General features: G+C 40.4%; 1 long non-coding RNA gene across 1 annotated transcript in view; it reads right to left on the bottom strand.

The window, feature by feature from the left end:
* Positions 1–18087, bottom strand: part of LOC134808084 (uncharacterized) — an 89889-nt gene extending 71802 nt beyond the window's left edge. Inside the window, exon 1 of the long non-coding RNA XR_010150282.1 lies at positions 18057–18087. This is a non-coding gene — a long non-coding RNA (uncharacterized LOC134808084). The remainder of the gene's footprint in view (positions 1–18056) is intronic.
* Between the last annotated feature and the right edge of the window lie 606 nt (positions 18088–18693).

The raw sequence follows: 18693 nt of genomic DNA, 5'->3' as shown, positions 1-18693 counted from the left end.
TTTAGGAAGATCCTCCCCCGCCCCACGGGTGTGTAGAAAGGATTAAGATGCTAGAGGTGGGAAAGTTTCCAGACTTTGCCAAATCAAGTTCAAAAGTCAGTGCTGTGAAGCGCCATTGTTTGATTTCAAATTGAAAAAGAAAACTACATGCCCAAGATAGAGAATGTATTAGGAGACTGAAAGTGGGCAATGTGGTCTCTGCCCTTGAGGAGCTTCTCTTGCAGTAACAGAAGCAGAAAACGTGGCAAAGAATTAAAGTAAAATATGATAGGGGAAATACAGAAGGAAAGAAAGAACAAGAATCTCAAACTTGGCACTGGTCTAGGAAAGAAAACAAATCTTCCCCCCCACCAAAAAAAAAATGAACTACAAAGCAATTCTTAAATAAATTGGTGGTCTGAATCACACTATCAGCGTGAGCCAAAAATCCTCAGGCAGAGAATTTTAAGGAAAGGACAAAAGAGACACTGCAGAGATGGAATTTATACATTTTGGTAGACAATTGGATGTGGTGAGGGATGAAGGAGAAGAAGAGGTCGAGATCAAGCAATTGATCCTCAAGAACTAGGATTATCGACAGCATCTATGGCAGGCAGAAGAAGTCAGGAGGATATGCTAGTTTGGGAAGGAATATGAGTGTACTCTTGTAAAGTCGCACTTTAACCTTCTATTGGGACAACCAAATGAAGTTTTATAACAGAAAAAAAATGAAAATACTGATTAACAGTTTAGGATTAGATTATTTGAAAAAGTCTAATCCTGTATGCTGTGCTGTTGTTTTTGTTGTTGGATACAAACACATAGGAAAAGCTGTACAACGCATGCTTTCCACCCCTGCTCCAGAGAAATAGCAGATACTGTAAACTAGGTATTAGAGAGGAGAAGAATTTTTAAATTTTACTCTGTATATATTTATATTGTTTGAATTTTTATAATGATCATGTTTTTCAGGTATGTAATTTTAAAAGCTTTGATTTTAAATATTTGGCCCTGGAAACATACATGGAGATGTCATTGGCATAAAGGTGATAGTAGCAGATGCAGGAAAGGATATAGTTGGACAAAAACACAAATATAAAGATGTGAAACAGGTGGTCTAAGGATTAAAACTGGCAACATATTCTTAGAGAATGAGAAGAAGCTAAGACCACAGAAAGAGGAAAACGTTTGTTTAAAAGGTGAATGAAAAGCCAATAATGTAAACATACATAAAATAAAAGAGAAGTTAGTGGAGGGAGATAAATAGAAACAAATTATTATGTGCTAGATATTGTGTTAGTAACCATATATATATAGTAGTTGACATAACAGAGATAACTGTCATTTGTTGAAGATTTGTTATAAATCAGAAACACATTGAGAATTTTTTTTTCATCCTAACATTATCTTTTTTATTTTTTTTAATTTATTCATTATTATTATACTTTAAGTTTTAGGGTACATGTGCACATTGTGCAGGTTAGTTACATATGTATACATCTGCCATGCTGGTGCGCTGCACCCACCAACGCGTCATCTAGCATTAGGTATATCTCCCAATGCTATCCCTCCCCCCACACATTGAGAATTTTACAGAAATAATTTTATTTTACCCTCCAAGTTAGCCTAAAGGTATGTATAAAAGTTCTCTTTTTGGAGATGTGGAAACTGAGGCTCAGAGAAGTTAATTTAAAATCTCACAGCTAGTTTAGTTGAAGAGCCCAAGTTCAAAGCCAGTTCTGAATTCAGAGGCCTTGCTCAGAGTTCTGACCACCTTCTTTTACCCAGTAAGGAGGAGGAGGAGAGTGTCAAGTAACACAGTGATTTAATGAAGATAACAACTAATAGAAAGGGATTACACCCAGTGTTTAAAAAATATCTACTGATTTTTTTGAGATCAGCATTTTAGTGAGTGAAAGAAATGAATGCCAAATGCAAGAAATTAAAATGCAATGAAAACCTTGGTAGTTATAGGAGTAAGTATAATTTTTACTGTGTCATGAAAGACAGGATTATTTCTTATTGAATAAATAAGAGAGGCAGCACAGGTAATGGAGTAATGTCCTGGAAGTGGTAGAGCCAAGACCAAAGATGCAAGTCCCAGTCTTGGAAAGATACCACATCCTGAGAGAAAGGAGTTTATTTTTAAAAAAAGAAAAAGAAAAGAAAAAGAAGAGAGAGAGAGAGAGCCTCAGTGTAATGAATTGAGAGACATTCTACTGAGAGGCTTCAACCAAATGTAAATAGCATAGGGTTGGGGGTTTGAGATTGTGCAGAACAACCATCGTGACAAATATCAAAAATCAACAAAATGTGATCAAAAACTTGTTGAGCAGCAGAATGGATCTAAAAAATTGCATGGATTTTACAGATACATTTATCTATATAAGCTTTATTTGGCAATAATATGCAATAGTCCGGTTTTCTAGGGAGTAGCCTAGAGTAGTTAAAAGTTCATCACTACAAAACGGGTAGTGGAGCCAGAGATCGGATAGAGAAATGAAGTTTATCCCGCCTTACATCAAGCTCTGGTTCTGCACCTGCTACCTCTGTAGCCTTGGGAATTTTATGTCATCGCTAAGCTTCAAATTTTTAATCAAGATATAACAGCACCTATTCCCATAATTTGCTTTGAGAAATAAATTTTTACATAGCACAGTATTTAGCACATTCCAAGTTAACAATATATAATAAATATTAAGTAATAAGACAACTGAGAGAAGCATATCAAAGGACTGAAAGAAAAGGTGAGGGCAAAAAGCTTGTTAAGAATGGGTACAAAGGCCGGGCGCGGTAGCTCACGCCTGTAATCCTAGCACTTTGGGAGGCTGAGGCGGGTGGATCACGAGGTAAAGAGATCGAGACCATCCTGGCTAACACGGTGAAACTCCGTCTCTACTAAAAATACAAAAAATTAGCAGGGCGCGGTGGCGGGCGCCTATACTCCCAGCTACTCGGGAGGCTGAGGCAGGAGAATGGTGTGAACCCGGGAGGCGGAGCTTGCAGTGAGCCAAGATCGCGCCACTGCAGTACGGCCTGGGAGAAACAGCGAGATTCCGTCTCAAAAAGAAAAAGAAAAAGAAGAAAAAAAAGGAATGGGTACAAACATAAAGTTTGATAGAAAAGATAAAACCTAGTAGTGTTTCATAAATCAGGAGGTGTTTGATAAATCAGTAAGGTAACTATAGGTTACAATAATCTGTTATATATTTCAATATAGCTTGAAGATAATAATTTGAATGTCTCTAGCATAAATAAAACACAAATATTTAAGACACAAATATTTTTAATAACACAAATATTTAAGATGATGAATAGCCCAATTATACTGATATGATCTTTACAAATTATAAATATAAATATATTAAGTTTATCACATTAACTCCCAAAATATGTACATCTATTATGCATCAATTTTAAAAATAAATAGGAGAGTTAAAGTGAAAGAAACTTCGGAATTTGAGGTCTTGCAGGCAAAACAATTTTGACTGATAAAGTGTAAGTTCAAACCAGGTAATCGAGCAATTTTAAAAATTAGAGGCCACTGGAATTGAGGCATCTGGGAATCCGGGAAAGAAACAGAAAGATATTCCCAAGGGAGGTGTCTCAGGATGGATAGTGAAGAAGACAGAGAGTTTCATAGGCAATGCATGAAATTATTAATAATGGTAGGAGAACGTGTGTGTGTTGTTTATAGGTGACTGAGACAAGGAATAAGAGAAAAATGGTATAAAGGAACTTCAAAATAAGACATTGTTAATACAGAGCAAAGAAAATGTACTCAACTCTCTGAGAATAAAATGTGGGAAAAGCATTGTCAAGAATCGTGAGTCATGTGCACAGATTATTTATACTTTAAAAAGAAGTAAAAGAAAAAGAATTAAGAAAGACAAGACCTAGAAAGGGCCATAAATAGAAGAGACAGGCTGGCGAGATTATGGGTGGAAAGGATTGTGTTCTATTTAGAGTCTGACGGTCTGCTTTCACATTGCTGTGTCATCAAAAAAAAAAAAAACAAAAGAAATGAGTGGTGTGAATTCAGATCCTATTTGTACCTGGTGCTGGGCTGGATGAAGACTGGCTTGACTGTCCCACCCTGCCCTGTTCTCACAGTCCACTGACAGAGCCCTACAATCAGTCCCTTTCCAGACTGTCAGAGGGTCGTGTAGCAAATATGGTCACGGGGTTGCATAGTTTTGTAAAATTTGCAAAAGAAAGTACTTACCACAGTTAGTTAAGATCACTGACTGTCTCTTCCCATTCTGGTTTGCTTGTCTGCACACTTATCCTCACATGGACTGGGGTACAGTTGACAAAGGTGATCAGGGGATCCAGCTCAGGGGAAATTGAGTCAGAGACCCATTTGGTTGGGGTTTAGTGGATATGTGTTCATGGCTGAGAGTCATTTCCACATGCCATGTGATATCCAGGGGTTCTCCCCCTGCCCACTGTACTGGCTCTCTTGGCAACACCACACAAAATCCTCGCATCACACATCAAATCTCATTACAAATGTTCCCAAGATGCCTGCACATCTAGATGTATGCAGTAGTGGAGAAGAAATAAACTTTGAAATGGAGGGAGTCAGAAAATAGTCTGTGGAAAATTCTTCCAATCATCAGATGTGTAAAACTGTAAGTAGAGGACTTAGCTTTCCTTCCTATCTTGTTAGAAATATACTAACTATAAACAGCACATACAATTATAACTCTCATGCATATATATTTAGATATTATATTTCATATGTATTTTTGATGGGAATATTGTGAAATAGAATTTTCTGAATTCATCTGCTCTTAAAACACAAACCTACAGCAGGCTTACAAACTAGGAGTAATCTGTGTGTGAGTCAGAGTTTATACATCCCAATTATTAACACTGAAAAAATTAATTTCCATCAACCATGCTAGAAATTTTCACAACCAAGTGAAATTTTCTTTTCTTTCTTTCTTTCTACAGAAAGAAAAGATTAGGATTACCAAATCCTAATCAAAAGAAAAAATAATCAAAGATTTTTCACCAAAAATATGAGGGGGTCTTCAAAACATTTGCAGAAAATGCATATTATGAAAACACCCATGCATGGATTTAAATTTTTTGCATCAAAATAAACATACCAACTTGTTATAACCTCTCTGCACAGGATCTAGCTTGTGGCACCAAGGATAAGCTATCAGTTTGAAAGGTGTCCCTATCAGAGCAACATGAATGCTGCTAAAATTGAAGCAAGAACAAAAATCTAATTTATAGTCAAGCTTGGGTGGAAGAATGGTGAAAAGTTTTTGATTTATGAAAAGTTTAGGAGAACCATGCCTGAAAGAAACCAGAAGTTTACAAGTGGATAACTTATTTTAAGAAGGGACAAGACAATGTTGAAAATGAAGCCCGAAGCAGCAACCATCCACATCAATTTTCAAGGAAAAAATTCATATTGTTCACGCCCTAATTGAAGAGGACCGATGGTTAACAGCACAAACAATAGCCAATACCATAGACATCCTAGTTGGTTCAGCTTACGTAATTCTGACTGAAAAAATTAAGTCGAGCAAACTTTCCACGCAGCGGGTGCCAAAACCATTGCACCCAGATCTACAGACAAGAGCAGAGCTTTCAATGGAATTTTTAAATAAGTGGGATCAAGATCCTGAAGAATTTCTTCAAAGTATTGTGACAGAAGATAAAGCATGGCTTTGCCAATACAATCCTGAAGACAAAGCACAATCAAAGCAATGGGTACCAAAAAGTGGAAGTGGTCCAATCAAAGCAAAAGCAAATTGATCAAGAGGAAACTTCACGGCAACTGTGTTTTGAGATCTCAAGACGTTTTGCTTGTGGACTCTCTAAAGGACCAAAGGATGATAATATTTGGCTATTAGGAGAATGGTTTGAGATAGCCATCGCTTTAGCAGAAAAACACCCAGGAAAACTTTATCAGAGAGTCCTCCACCATGACAATGCTTCTGCTCATTTCTCTTATCAAACATAGCCAATATTGCAAAAGTTTTGATAGCAAATCATTAGGCACTCATCTTACAGTCCTGATTTGGCTCCTTCTGATTGGTTTTTGTTTCCTAATCTTAAAGGGTATCCATTTTTCTTCAGTTAATAATGTAAAAAGACTGCAGTGACATGGTTAAATTCTCAGGACCCTCAGTTCTTTATAGATGGACTAAATGAAAAAAAAGGGACTAAATGGCTGGTATCATCACTTACAGAAGTGTGTTGACCTTGATGGAGCTTATGTTGAGACATAAAGTTCACAACTTTTATTTGCAGCTCTTAATTCCATTCTTCCACAGACTTTATCAACTCCCCTCATGTGTAGGAAAAGACATATTTTAGAGGTGTATCAGGCAGTTAACAAAAAATATAATGTAACTTTTGTGAGAAAAAGAAGAATCTTGAAGGGTCTGAAATTTTACCCTATTTGCAAACAGGAAATTGGCCTAGCACAGTTTCATGGATACTGGCAGAAGACATAGCCTCCTAGGTCAGAGACAATGGACTTTATTACTCACAGTGATAACAGTAGCCAGAATGTTATCATTTATTTTCTTGTGTCAGTTTGGGTGACCCAGTTTCCCCAGGGGGATGTGAAAGGGGCCAGGGAACACCTGCACATGCAGTGAGTTGAATTATAGGAGAGGGACCCTGAGCTTCAGGAAGCCAAATATTTTATAATGTGCAATAAATCATCAGTGCAGTAAAATGCCTGCCTTTGCTCTGAAGTAAAAATCCATCTCTACCTTCCCAAACTGTAAGCATATCTGCTCTTTTCCTTGCAGGGAGATACTGTCTTTATTGCTATCTTTCAAGGCTGTTTGCTATACAAACATCCTTGAACCAAAAATCTGAAACAAAGGCAACCAGTGCCTCTACTCACAAGATACACAGAAATGCAAGAGACCCGTAGACAGTTATCTCCTGACAAACAGACAATCTTCCAAGATTATCTCTTATGATGTCAGGAGATAACTCTCCATGGGTCTCTACTTTCCAATCTTCTCCCATTAGAAAAAGGTGGAAAAGAAATATTATCAGAGGAAAAAAAAGCTTTCCATTAATGCAAGGAGATTAAAATAGCGTTACCATATTTGTACAAATTTAACCTTATTTAAATGACAATCCCTTCTAGGGATTGTTATTTCTCTAGGCTAGCATGCTAGAGCTTGGAGCTTGATATTGTTTGGATGTTTGTCCCCTCCAAATCTCACGTTGAAATGTGACGCCCAGTGTTGGAGGTTGGGCCTAGTGGGAGGTGTTGGGTCATGGGGACAAACTCCTCATGAATAGCTAGGTGCCCTCCCCCCAGTAATGAGTGGTAATGAGTTCACAAGAGATCTGATTGTTTAAAAGAGAGTGGCACCTTCCCCACATGTGCTGCCTCTATCTTGTGATGTGCCTGCTCCCCTTTCCTTCCACCATGACTAAAAGTTTCCTGAGGCCTCACCAGAAGCCAAGCCAATGCTGGTGCCATGTTTGTACAACCTGCACAACCGTAAGCTGAATAAACTTCTTTTCTTTATAAATTGCCCAGCCTCAGGTATTAGACAGCAACACATAATGTCCTAACACAGGGATTATCCAGCTCTTTGGGGATTTTTACCCTCCATTGCTCCCACACTCATCCTCCCCTGTGGGACCCAGGGTTTTTCAGTCTCCCTGTTTATTTTCTCGGTGACTGTCATCATAAATCATGCACCTTCTAATTGTAGGAAAGTTATTTGCTACTTACAGAACTATGGCATTGTCATGACTCCCTTCCGTTATCTGTTCATTTGTGTATTAAATTGCCCCAAGCTGTGCTCTTAGCCTCTCAGAAGAAACACCATTTCTTGGAAACTTCCAAAACTGACATGGAAATTTTTTCTCTGAGAGTTAAAGGATTAGAACTGAGTTATGTGTATTTCTTCATGCAGTGTAAAATGAGGAATAGTGAAAATTCAGAAAAAAGAAACCTTTATTATAAATCTGAAAAATCACATATTAAAAGCAACCCGCCAGCATCTTCTCTGATCATATACAACATTAAAAATGATTCCACATCAACTTTGTAAATAATTGTTCTCATATGAGCCCATAACTTCACAAGGCACAGCAGTATTTTTCTGTGTGCATGATATTCAGAAAATCCCTGAAGAAGTGAGGGTTTAGCACAAATCCATACTTAATCTGTCTTGAGAAGAAGTCTAGATTTTTACGATCATCTTCTCCTAAGCCCTGAAGGGGCCCAATGTCTGAAAGAATGACAGCGGCTGTTTGTTGCTGTTGTTTTCTTTTTTACCAGCTTTATCGTGGTAGGATTCATAAATAAAAATTGTATATATTTATGGTGTTCAATGTGATGTTTTGTCGTACATATTTATTATAAAGTGATTACCACTATCAAGGTAATTAACATATTCATCACCTCAACTTACATAATTGTCTTCCTTTTTTGTGGTAAGAACATTTAAGATCTACTCTCTTGGCAAATTTCAAGTATTTAATATAGTATTCTCAGCTATAGAAGAGTGGCAGTGTTTCATTTTTTATCTGGAATAACACTTTCAACTCCCGTTCTCTTTTTTACCCTTCCAAAAAGAAAATAAGAATGAAAATTAAGCATTATTCTCCCCTTTAGGGAGGGACAATGTCCTTGTTATGCAAGGCAATAATAATGGTTACTGTTCCCATGGCCCTCTAAGCACTTCATATACATTCACTCAATCCTCACAACCTTAAAGTATATTCTGCTGTTTTCCCATTTTAAAGATGTGGAAACACAGGCAGGTCCTGGGTTCACGGAATTGTGTGTGTATGTGTGTGTGTGTACACACGTGTATGCACATGTACCCACACGTGCATAAACATGTGTCTTTGAGGAAGTGGAGCCAATATGACCACTTGTGGGCCATACACTTAGCTTCACTGAGCCCCTTTCTTCCAGTTCCATTAGCATCTCCAAGTCTCCTCTACCAGATGCAGGCCTGGTTTCAGCTGCCTGAAAGAGCTATTATGCTTTCACTCCCTGACTGTCAATTCCAACTTCCCAGCCTTATACCCAGGCTGTCTTTCCCCATTTGCTTCCTCCAGAAAAATCTCATTCTCTCTTCTTCTGCATCAATCTCCATTGGGCTGGTCCAGAGCTTCTCAATTCCTGTCCAGAGAGCTGTGTCTTATCTCCTCCTTCAGAAAGGGAAACAGGTATCTTCCTCTTTGCCCTGGGAGTCCTAACAGAGCCCATGAAAGAGTACTGGATGAAGTGACCAGAATAGGGGCTGAGGAGCCTGTTTCACTTACCCTTCCTTCAGAGTGTGAATTCTACCACTAATCAGGCTGAGGAGTGGGTGGGCGGTGAGAGGAGGTACAGACAGAGGAAGAAGAGAGTCACCAAAAGTAAACATGAGATGAACAAAACCCTACCTAGTGGTGCAGATGGAAGATCCTGTTTCAGAAAGCTAGATAGTTGGTTCCTTCTTTGATTGTGCCTGCCACTGAGAAATTTGAAGATTGTAAAAGGTGGTGTGGGACAAGGAAGCAGGACCAATCAAAATTGTGAAAAATTTTTAAATAGCTCTGCTCAGGGAGGACGAGGAGAGAAGATTCTGTTAGAGGCGCACAGTAAAACCAAAATGCTCAGACCTACAGGGTTGGGGCTCATGCCTCTAAAGTCACTTCAGCTGTTTGGAGAAGACGAGAGAGAAGAGAGAAGGGACAGAAAACTGCAGAGGATAAGATGTGACAGAGGAACCGAATGCTAGCATCAAGTGAGGGAGAGGCAGGAGGCACAGGCGAAGGGAATAAGAGAGCAGGGAGCTCAGGAGTCTCTCAATAGCTGAGTTGCTGTCTTCTCCTTTGGCAATCAGGGCCTACAGGTTGGCCCCACCATTGAGCTCATGTTGTTGAGCTGCTCCAGTTGCAGTTGCTGCTGAAATTTCGCTTCTGGTGTCTGCACCAGTGAGTTTCCACATCCAGCCAAAAGCTGGGTCATCTACTTCATGAACTACTGCTGGGCATCAGAAGACCCTGTTAGGGAAGTTGTGCCTGGCATGGCTGGGAAAGAGGTGGGAGACTTGGGCACAGACCTGATGCTGCTGTCTGCCAAGGGTGCTGGAGTCTGAAACATCCCAAAGGAATCAAGGCTGGGTACCAGCCAGAAGCCTCAGTCCACTAAGTCTCCAGTCCCTGCTGTATCTACAACAGCATCTGCAAGAATTGACAAAAAGTGAGAGTGACTCCACATTCTGCATCTGTTACAAGACTGAGAGCTGCAGGCAGTGCTGCTCCTGCACCTAGGGGTTCCCCAAAAAAGTGGCATCTAAGCATCAAAGTTAGGGTTTTGGGTAAGCATCTGCATCATGCTATCCATGCAGGGAGCTGAGATCACATTCTGCATCATCTGGGAGTTCTCAAAGATCTGCAGAGGAGGGCCTATATTCCTGGGCTATTGAACATCCCTGACCACAGACTAACTGCATTAATTGCAAAGAAGTTTGACACTGTCAAGTGCATCTGGCTGGCCCCCAATCCTCCAGTGCCCTCCCCACCAGACCCAGGAACCTGGGAGATATGGGGTGAGGGATTCCACAGGTTAGGGAGGGGCTCTCAATTCTCAGTTGGGAGGATGAGCTAGGTCCCTAGACAAGGAAGGGAAGGGATTGTTCCTGGTCAGCACTAAACATGGGCCCCTGTATGTCTGTATACATGCAGTAGAGAGCATTGCAGCCTCTGGGGGTGCTCTCTAAGTTGCTCAGGCCCTGGTCTGGTTCTGCATTATCTCCTGCATCATGCTGGATTCCAAACAAGCTCTATCACCTGCCTCGTGAACTTGAGTTGGGGAGTATAGTAGCTCATCTTGGGGTTCTTCCCCATCAGCTGCCGCATCTGGGTGTTGGCCATGATCTGTGGCACATCAGGCCAGGGATAAACATCATGTCTTGGACCAGAAGGCTCTCTAAGATCTGCAACAGCATCTCAAGTTTGGACATCAGCTGCCTCTGCATCTGCTGTAGCTCTACAAAGTTGATAGAGCCCAAGTCCATGCTGCTGAGCCCCAGGATGCCCCAAAACCAGAGAGTTTGGATGCAGTAGCACTAAAAGGCCCCAACCCAACCCCTAAAAAGGCAACTGCCTCCCCACTGCTCTTCTGGCTTCTACCACCAGCATCCAAAGTGGTACAGCCAGAGATGAAGGGCTTGCAGGATGGTGGGTAGTCACAGTGGAGGATGCTGAGGCAGGGTCTGGAGTTGAGGGTGAGGAAGCAGTAGCAGCAGCCACAACTTGAGCCTTCTGAGACTTCTGGGTGAACAGATAGACAGTGAGCCTGTCCTTGATCCCATGCTGGTTCAGTGTGTCCCCATCCTTGAGGATCTTGTCTGCAAAGATCAGGATCAGCTGATCCTGCTGAGCCTTAAACCTCCAAGAGATTTTGTCTTTGTATTCCTTGAACCAAGGTTTGGTCAAACAGCACAACTTCCTTCTTGTCCTTGGGAGTCCTGGCAGTGATCCAAATGGGGAGCCTTCATCTCAGCCCTGCTCAGCTCTGCCATGCTGCTATGCTGCCTGCCAGCTCACCCTGGTTCGTCCTCTTTGAAAAGCCAGGATTTAAACCCAAAGTATTTTTTCACCCCCCCGAATCCATGTTCCTTTCTGTTCTTGATCATTTTTAATCAACAAATATTTATAGTTTATACCAGGCATTGTGCAAGGCACTGAGGCTATAATGGTAAAAAAAGATCAACCCTCCCTGCCTTCATAGAGCTGAGTCTCTGAGACAGACCAGATGCCTACTGGCAATTGCAACACAATGTGATAAATGCTGCTATGACTAGAATGTGATGAGAGTAGACAGGAGGCACCTAACCCTGAATTGTGGAACTGTGGGAGGTTTCCAGAAGTCACAGAAGGCTTTTAAAGGAAACAACATCTGAGCACAAATCTGTATCCCCGCAGAAACCTGTAGAATGGGCAAGTGTTAGCCAAGAGGACAAAGGGTAAGAAAAAAGTGTTCCAAGCTGAGGGAAGAGCATGTGGAAAGACTCCAGGGCCAGGCAGAGTGGGTGAGTCAGCATGACCAGGGCCCAAAGCAGAGAAGAACACTCAGTGATATGCCTGGAGAGGTCTGAGTGGTCAGGATCATGAAGGGTCTTGTTGGCTAGCTGAAGAAATTCATGCTTAATTCCAAGAGCAGCAAGGAACCCCTGAAGGATTTTATGCAGAATAACATGATTCAACTTGTATACTAGGAACACCACTTGGGCTGTATTGTAAGACCTAGTCTCTGGAAGGAGAACCAGTCTGACTGAAGGAAGGCCAATTATGAGATGGTTGCAGAAATATAAGCAAGAAGGCAAGTGGCAGTCAGGAGCATGAGCAGTGGGTGGATTTGAAAGTGATTTCCAATGTATTTCAAAACTCCCAGGACTTGGTAATTGGTACGGCTGTCAGAGGAGGAATCGGATGACATGCAGATTTCTGGCTTGGAAACCTATTCAAAGAGGAAGGGAATATAAGAGAAACAGCAGGCTTCAGAGGGAAAATAATTATTTCTGCTTAACAAATGCTGAGCTGTATTTGCTCATGAGACACACAGGTGGACAAATTGCTTAAGCAGTTGGTAAGATTGGAGTGCAGAAAGTTCCAGGATAAGAATGTGGGATCAATCTTCATGCAAAGAGTAGCGAAAGCCCTTGGCTTGATGTGATCACCCAGAGAAAGTATGTAGGGTAAGAAGAAAAATAAGTCTGGGAGTGAGCCAGTCTTTAAAGGTCAAAAAGAGAAAGCTCAAAGGAGTTTGAGAAAGATTGGCCTGAGAGGCAGGAGGAAAGTCAAATGTGGGCACAGGGATCTGAAGAAAAAAAGGTTTCAAGGAGAAATGAGTGGCCCTCATGTCAAATGCTGCCAAGAGGACAGGTAGAAGACTACTGAGATTGTGTCCAGTGGGTTTGCCAAAAAGAATAAATTTGTTCAGCATGGAAGAAGCTGCTAGAAGGCAACTTCTCTCCCTGTCTTTTGTAAAGCTTTGAAGATTTATGCTAACATCCTGGGCTTAGGAGGTGGGTGTGGGTGAAGGGAGAGAGGTGGAGTCTTTGGGAGCAATAGGAGAAGAGAGGAAGAGTTTTCACATTAAAAAAGAATTTAGAGAATGGAAGTTGGGAGACAGAACACAGGCACTGCCTTGAAGCAAGCTCAAGTGACTAATAATGTAGTGACTAATAATGGAATATTGTCTAGGTTTGATTCACTGCTTCGCCACTTACAAGTGATGTGACCTTGGTCAGGTTGCTAAACTTCTTAACTCAGTTTCCTCGTTAGTAAAGCGAGGTTGGTATGAGGTTTAAATGAGTTATTCAGTCTAACAGTCTTAAACAATGCCTAGCATACAATAAGCATTTTGTGATAGCGCTTCTTAATATTTCCTTATTTCCTGGGAACTAGGTAAGCCTCAGAATTCTTATGAAATCTTTGAGAATAGGGACCCTCAGTACCAACTGTAATCAGATTCCCTCCAATCTGACAAAAAGAGTGCTTAGAGATAGATTTACTTTGATCTTAAAAAAGGAGGGAAGAGGCAAGGGTGACTGACTGTGTCACCACAGCAGGAAGCAGTGAAGACTGTGAACATAGACCAGGTGCTATGGTCTGAATGTTTGTGTGCCCCCGGAATTTATACACTGAAACTTAATCACCAACGTAATAATATTTGGAGGTGAAGCCTCCGAGAGGTGATTAGGTCATGAGAGTGGAACTCTCATGAATGGAATTAGGGCCCTCATAAAAGAGGCCCCAGAGAGCTGCCTTGCCCCTTCCATCATGTAAGGACTTAAGGAAAAAATAACCCTCAACAGACACCAAATCTACCTTGATGTTGGACTTCTCAGCCTCCAGATCTATGAGAAATAAGCCTCAGCTGTTTATAAGTGGCCCAGTTTATGATATTTTGTTATAGCAGTCTAAAGGGTCTAAGACACCAGAGATCAGAAAATACTGCCCACAGCCTGGTTTTGTAGATAACACAGCCATGCCAATTTCTTTACATAGTGTCTATGGCTGCTTTCACACATATGGCTGTTTTTCAGCAACATTGAGTAGTTGTAACAGAGACTGGAGGACATGAAAAGCCTAAAATATTTAGTATCTGGTCCTTGACAGAAAAAGTTGCCAACCCTTGATATTATATTTTCAAGCATTATGAAAGGACCTAGAGAAAAAAATTAATACTCCTGGGAGTTTTAATTGATCTTAGGTTCAATATGAATTAATGTTATGATTTGACTGCCAAAAAGTAAAATTTGAATTGCTAGAAATATAAGATCTAGAATGATAGATGAAGTAGCTGACCAAGCTGGTAATGTTATGTTGAGTTTGGAGCAGTACTATTACAATCTAGGGCAGCTCAGTCCGAAAAAAACTTTCTGCAATGATGGATATGTTCTGTCTGCACTGTACAATACAATAACTAGCCACTAGCCTGTGGCTAATATTGTTTGACCGAGGAACTGTATTTATATTTTTTTAAGAGACAGTTTCTCACTGTGTTGCCCAGGCTGGTCTTGAACTTCCAGACTCAAGCAACTCTCCTGCTTCAGCTTCCCAATTAGTTGGGACTACAGGTGTGCACCACCATGACCAGCTTTATTTAATTTTAATTAATTTAAACATAACTAGCTACATGTGACTATTGGCTACGATACAGGACAGCATCAGTATGTAGATAGCAACAGACAGATTTCTCAGCATCACAGAAGTAGCTGCATAATAAATATAAAACAATTAAATTCAATAAATCTGTTTAGTGCTTTATTACAGGAATACAAAAGTAAGATTCAATTAAAATTTAAAAAGTAGACAGCCACAAAACTTAAATACAAGGATATAAATGCCATAATGATAGAGAGATAAAAATATTAAGTGTCCACTGTATGCCAGCCTTTCAGGAATGTTCTTGATATTTACTATTTTATTAAACCCTTCAAGAAGTCAGCAAAGTAAATACCCTAAACTTCATATTTTTTTTAAACTGAGCCATAAAAACACTAAGTAAATTGGCCAAGGCAAGTGATAATTGAGCTAGCTTCAAGCATAAATCTACCTAACTCCAAAACCAAAGGTCCCTTCTACATAACAAATTTCTAGGGTAGGGAAGCCCAGAGAAAGAGAGGATAAGTGATATTTGAATCTTTTTTTTTTTTTTTTTTTTTTTTTTTGGAGACGGAGTCTTACTCTGTCACTTAGGCCGAAGTGCAATGACGAAATCTCGGCTCACTGCAACCTCTGCCTCCCGGCTTCAAGCGATTCTCCTGCCTCAGCCTCCCGAGTACCTGGGATTACAGGCACCTGCTACTATGCCCGGCTAATTTTTGTATTTTTAGTACAGACAGGGTTTCACCACGTGGGCTAGGCTGGTCTTGAACTCCTGACCTCAGGTGATCCACCTGCCTTGACCTCCCAAAGTGCTGGGATTTTGAGTTGAATCTTAAAGAAAGGAGTTCTCCATAAAGATAAAAAGAACAGAACAGTCTAGGCAAGGGGAAACTGCATGAGGAAAGATGCAGAGCTGTGGAAGGATACAAGAATTGGTGGCAGAGCATCAGTTCAGGATCTTCAATAGGTTACTTTTCGTGTTCCTTCTATATGCAACACACTGCTACAATACTATTAATACTCATACACATTGCCCTAAGCATTGTGGAAGGTAAAATAAAATAAATGGTCAAGACACAATCCCTGCTCATCATAAACAATCTAGTGGAGGAGGCTAACAATATACAACCAGGCTGGCTGAAATAATAGAGTTACAAATCAGCCCCAAGAGATCAGGGACTGGGCCTCTAATTAATTGGGGATCATGATAAAGCCTCACAGAATAGGTGAACTTTAAGTTTGTATTAAGTATCTGCTAGTATCTATTAGTGTCTCAATAGTAGAGGTAGAAGAAAAACCAACCAGAATCATCAATGGAACTCTATATAGAAGGAATCTGTGAAGATTCTAGGGCTATTTGACCTGAAAAAGGTCAGGACGATGGGACTTCCATCTTTTAACACTTGAAGGAATGTCACAGGGCAAAGGGATTAGTCTTGCTGTGTGACACAACATAGCAGAACTCAGACCAATGGAGGAAAACTCCAGAAGGCAGATTTTGGTTCAGTAGAGTGAAATCTTTGCTTACGGAGCAGTTTGAAAATGGTATGCGTTGCCTCAGGATGACACCACCTCTAGAACAGTTTAAGGAAAGGCTGGATAAAGATGGTGATCATATAGGTTGTCCAAAAATGCTACTCTAGACTCCAAGTTGATATTCTGACCCTGACATCTGAGATTCTGGCAAAGAGCTGGCATTAACATTGCTAGCTTTTCTCATAGTTCAACTTTGATCACTTTTCTGATCAGTTGTGGGGTTTTTTTGTTTTGTTTTTGTTTTTTGTTTTTGTTTTTGTTTTGAGAAGGAGTCTTGCTCTGTCACTCAGGCTGGAGTGCAGTGGCACAATCTTGGCTCACTGCAACCTCTGCCTCCCGGGTTCAAGCGATTCTCCTGCCTCAGCCTCCCGAGTACCTGGGATCACAGGCACATGCCACCACACCCAGCTAATTTTTGCATTTTTAGTAGAGACGGGGTTTCACCATGTTGGCCAGGCTGGTCTGATCAGTTCTTAAAATTGAGTTGAAACTTGTATTTTTGGGGGAAATAATTTAGATGTACAATTAATTATTTAGGGAAGAAATCCATTCTATTCTCCAAATTTATTATCTTGGCAAATCTCATTTTGATACTGAAAAAGGTTGCCCTAACTTGAATGATATCTTTGATGCCATCGATTATATACTACAGAAAGCAGCACCTAGAGTCTCTGGGCATCAAATCCAAAGTCCTGGCCTTTCTTCTTAGGACAACCTCAGAACCCTAAACAAAATGTCTAATATGGTATGCACTTTCAAATAATAAATCCACATTCCTTTTCAAGTATTCTACAATTCTTGAGACTTTTCACTAGTCCATAATGCCAGCCTTCTCTCACGTTCCCATGCTCTTTCATTTGTCTCTAAGATCCATTCAAAACCCTCTTCTACTCTGCGTTACAGGAAACTGATCCATGCAACCATTTCCCAGGCTCCATTGACAACTGGCTTCCTCTTAGGTTTGGTCAATAGGAGGCACTGGTGGAAAACGGGAAAACAAAGGATTAGAGAGTGGAAGGAAGGGAAACAACAGGATATGTGAGTGTGTGTGAGCATGTGTGAGCACGTGTGTGTGTTAAAATATATGTAACATAATATCCCCTTTATTCTTTAGCTTTTCCAGCACCTTTGTAAAATTTCCCTTGTAACTCTTAAGCTACCTCTTTGGTTCCGTTTTCCTTACTGGGCCTGACTGATACCATCCCATTCTCTACTTTAACAGAGGTCTTACGTAATTCTAAAGTGTGGGTTCAAAAAGCAGGTGGAAATCATCAAAAGAAGCTGTATTAATTTAAAGAAAACCTGTTCTTATACTTGGTCTAAATCTTAAGTGACTGCTTTTGTGGCCTCCTTCTCTCACCCTCACCATCTAGTTTTAAGTCCCTCTCCACATAGAAAATAGGCCATCGTGTCATCTTGTACTTGAACACTCATTATACCTCCAAGTGTCAGAGATTTCATTTTGGATTCTCTTATTAGACTTTAAATCCAATTAAATTCATATGAATTCTTCAATAACAAAATCTATTTGGAAAATCACTCACAGAAATCCCTTTACCTCTTTTATTGTATTTTCTCTTCCTATTTTTTCTTCCTGCCTATTGCCCTCTTCTCTTTTTCCCCACGGAAATAAAAGATATGATCAGAGCAACATTTAAACAGCCCACCAACATGACCTCTATCTTCCTTCATGTCATAAGAGGCAGATGTTGCCGTGGCAACTATGGAATAGACATTCGTGACTTCCTGTACTGCAGTCTCCAAAAAGAACTGTCTTTGAGATATTATCCACTCTCAGGTGGAAGGCCTGATATTGTTTTATATAGAATTTTTTTTAATGTGAGACCCACATTTGAAGGACAACAATTATGGCTAGTCCTCAGGCCACAGGCATTTGTCAGATGGGCACTACTCACCTGCAGACCATTTTGTGTTCAGTCGCTTCTCATTCTGCTAATGCTGGGATCATTCTACTGCCTCAAAATTGTGAATTGACAATCATCAATTGTTGAGCCTTTGATATGTAAAATGCTGATAAATAGTGGCCAGTCCAAGGCCCTTTCCCCAAATGGATGTTATTCTCTCATCATTTCCTCTTCTCTAGCCATTGATCTTTTCTGCATTATTTTTTCCACTTTATATTTTCCTAATACTAGACCCCTGTCTCCATGAACTCAACTTTCTGACCCGAATTGAAGTATAGTCATTCATTGGCTCCTGTGTCTAGCAGTTGTATACAGCAGGGGAACTGGATACAGCCAAAGTCAAAGGTCACCAATTTTGGAAATGAAGAAACCAAGAAGAGGGAACAATCCATTTCCTGGCAGAGAAATTATAGCAGCTTCTACATTGGACATACCTGACCCCTCCTTCAAGATTGCTACTATTTCAGGACTCAGAAAGAAACAAGGCAGAAAGGGCAACATCTTTCTTAATGCAACACTGTTTTGGGGGTTGACCTCCCTAGCAAGTTATAAATCCTACATATACCATGTGGTAGACCCATATCCCGGCATCTGCTCGGCCCCTGCCTAATTTCTCATTCTTCCTTTA

This window comes from Pan troglodytes, chromosome 13 (genome assembly GCF_028858775.2).
Source record: "Pan troglodytes isolate AG18354 chromosome 13, NHGRI_mPanTro3-v2.0_pri, whole genome shotgun sequence".
Lineage (NCBI taxonomy): Eukaryota > Metazoa > Chordata > Mammalia > Primates > Hominidae > Pan > Pan troglodytes.
This window is presented reverse-complemented; position numbering and strand designations above follow the sequence as displayed.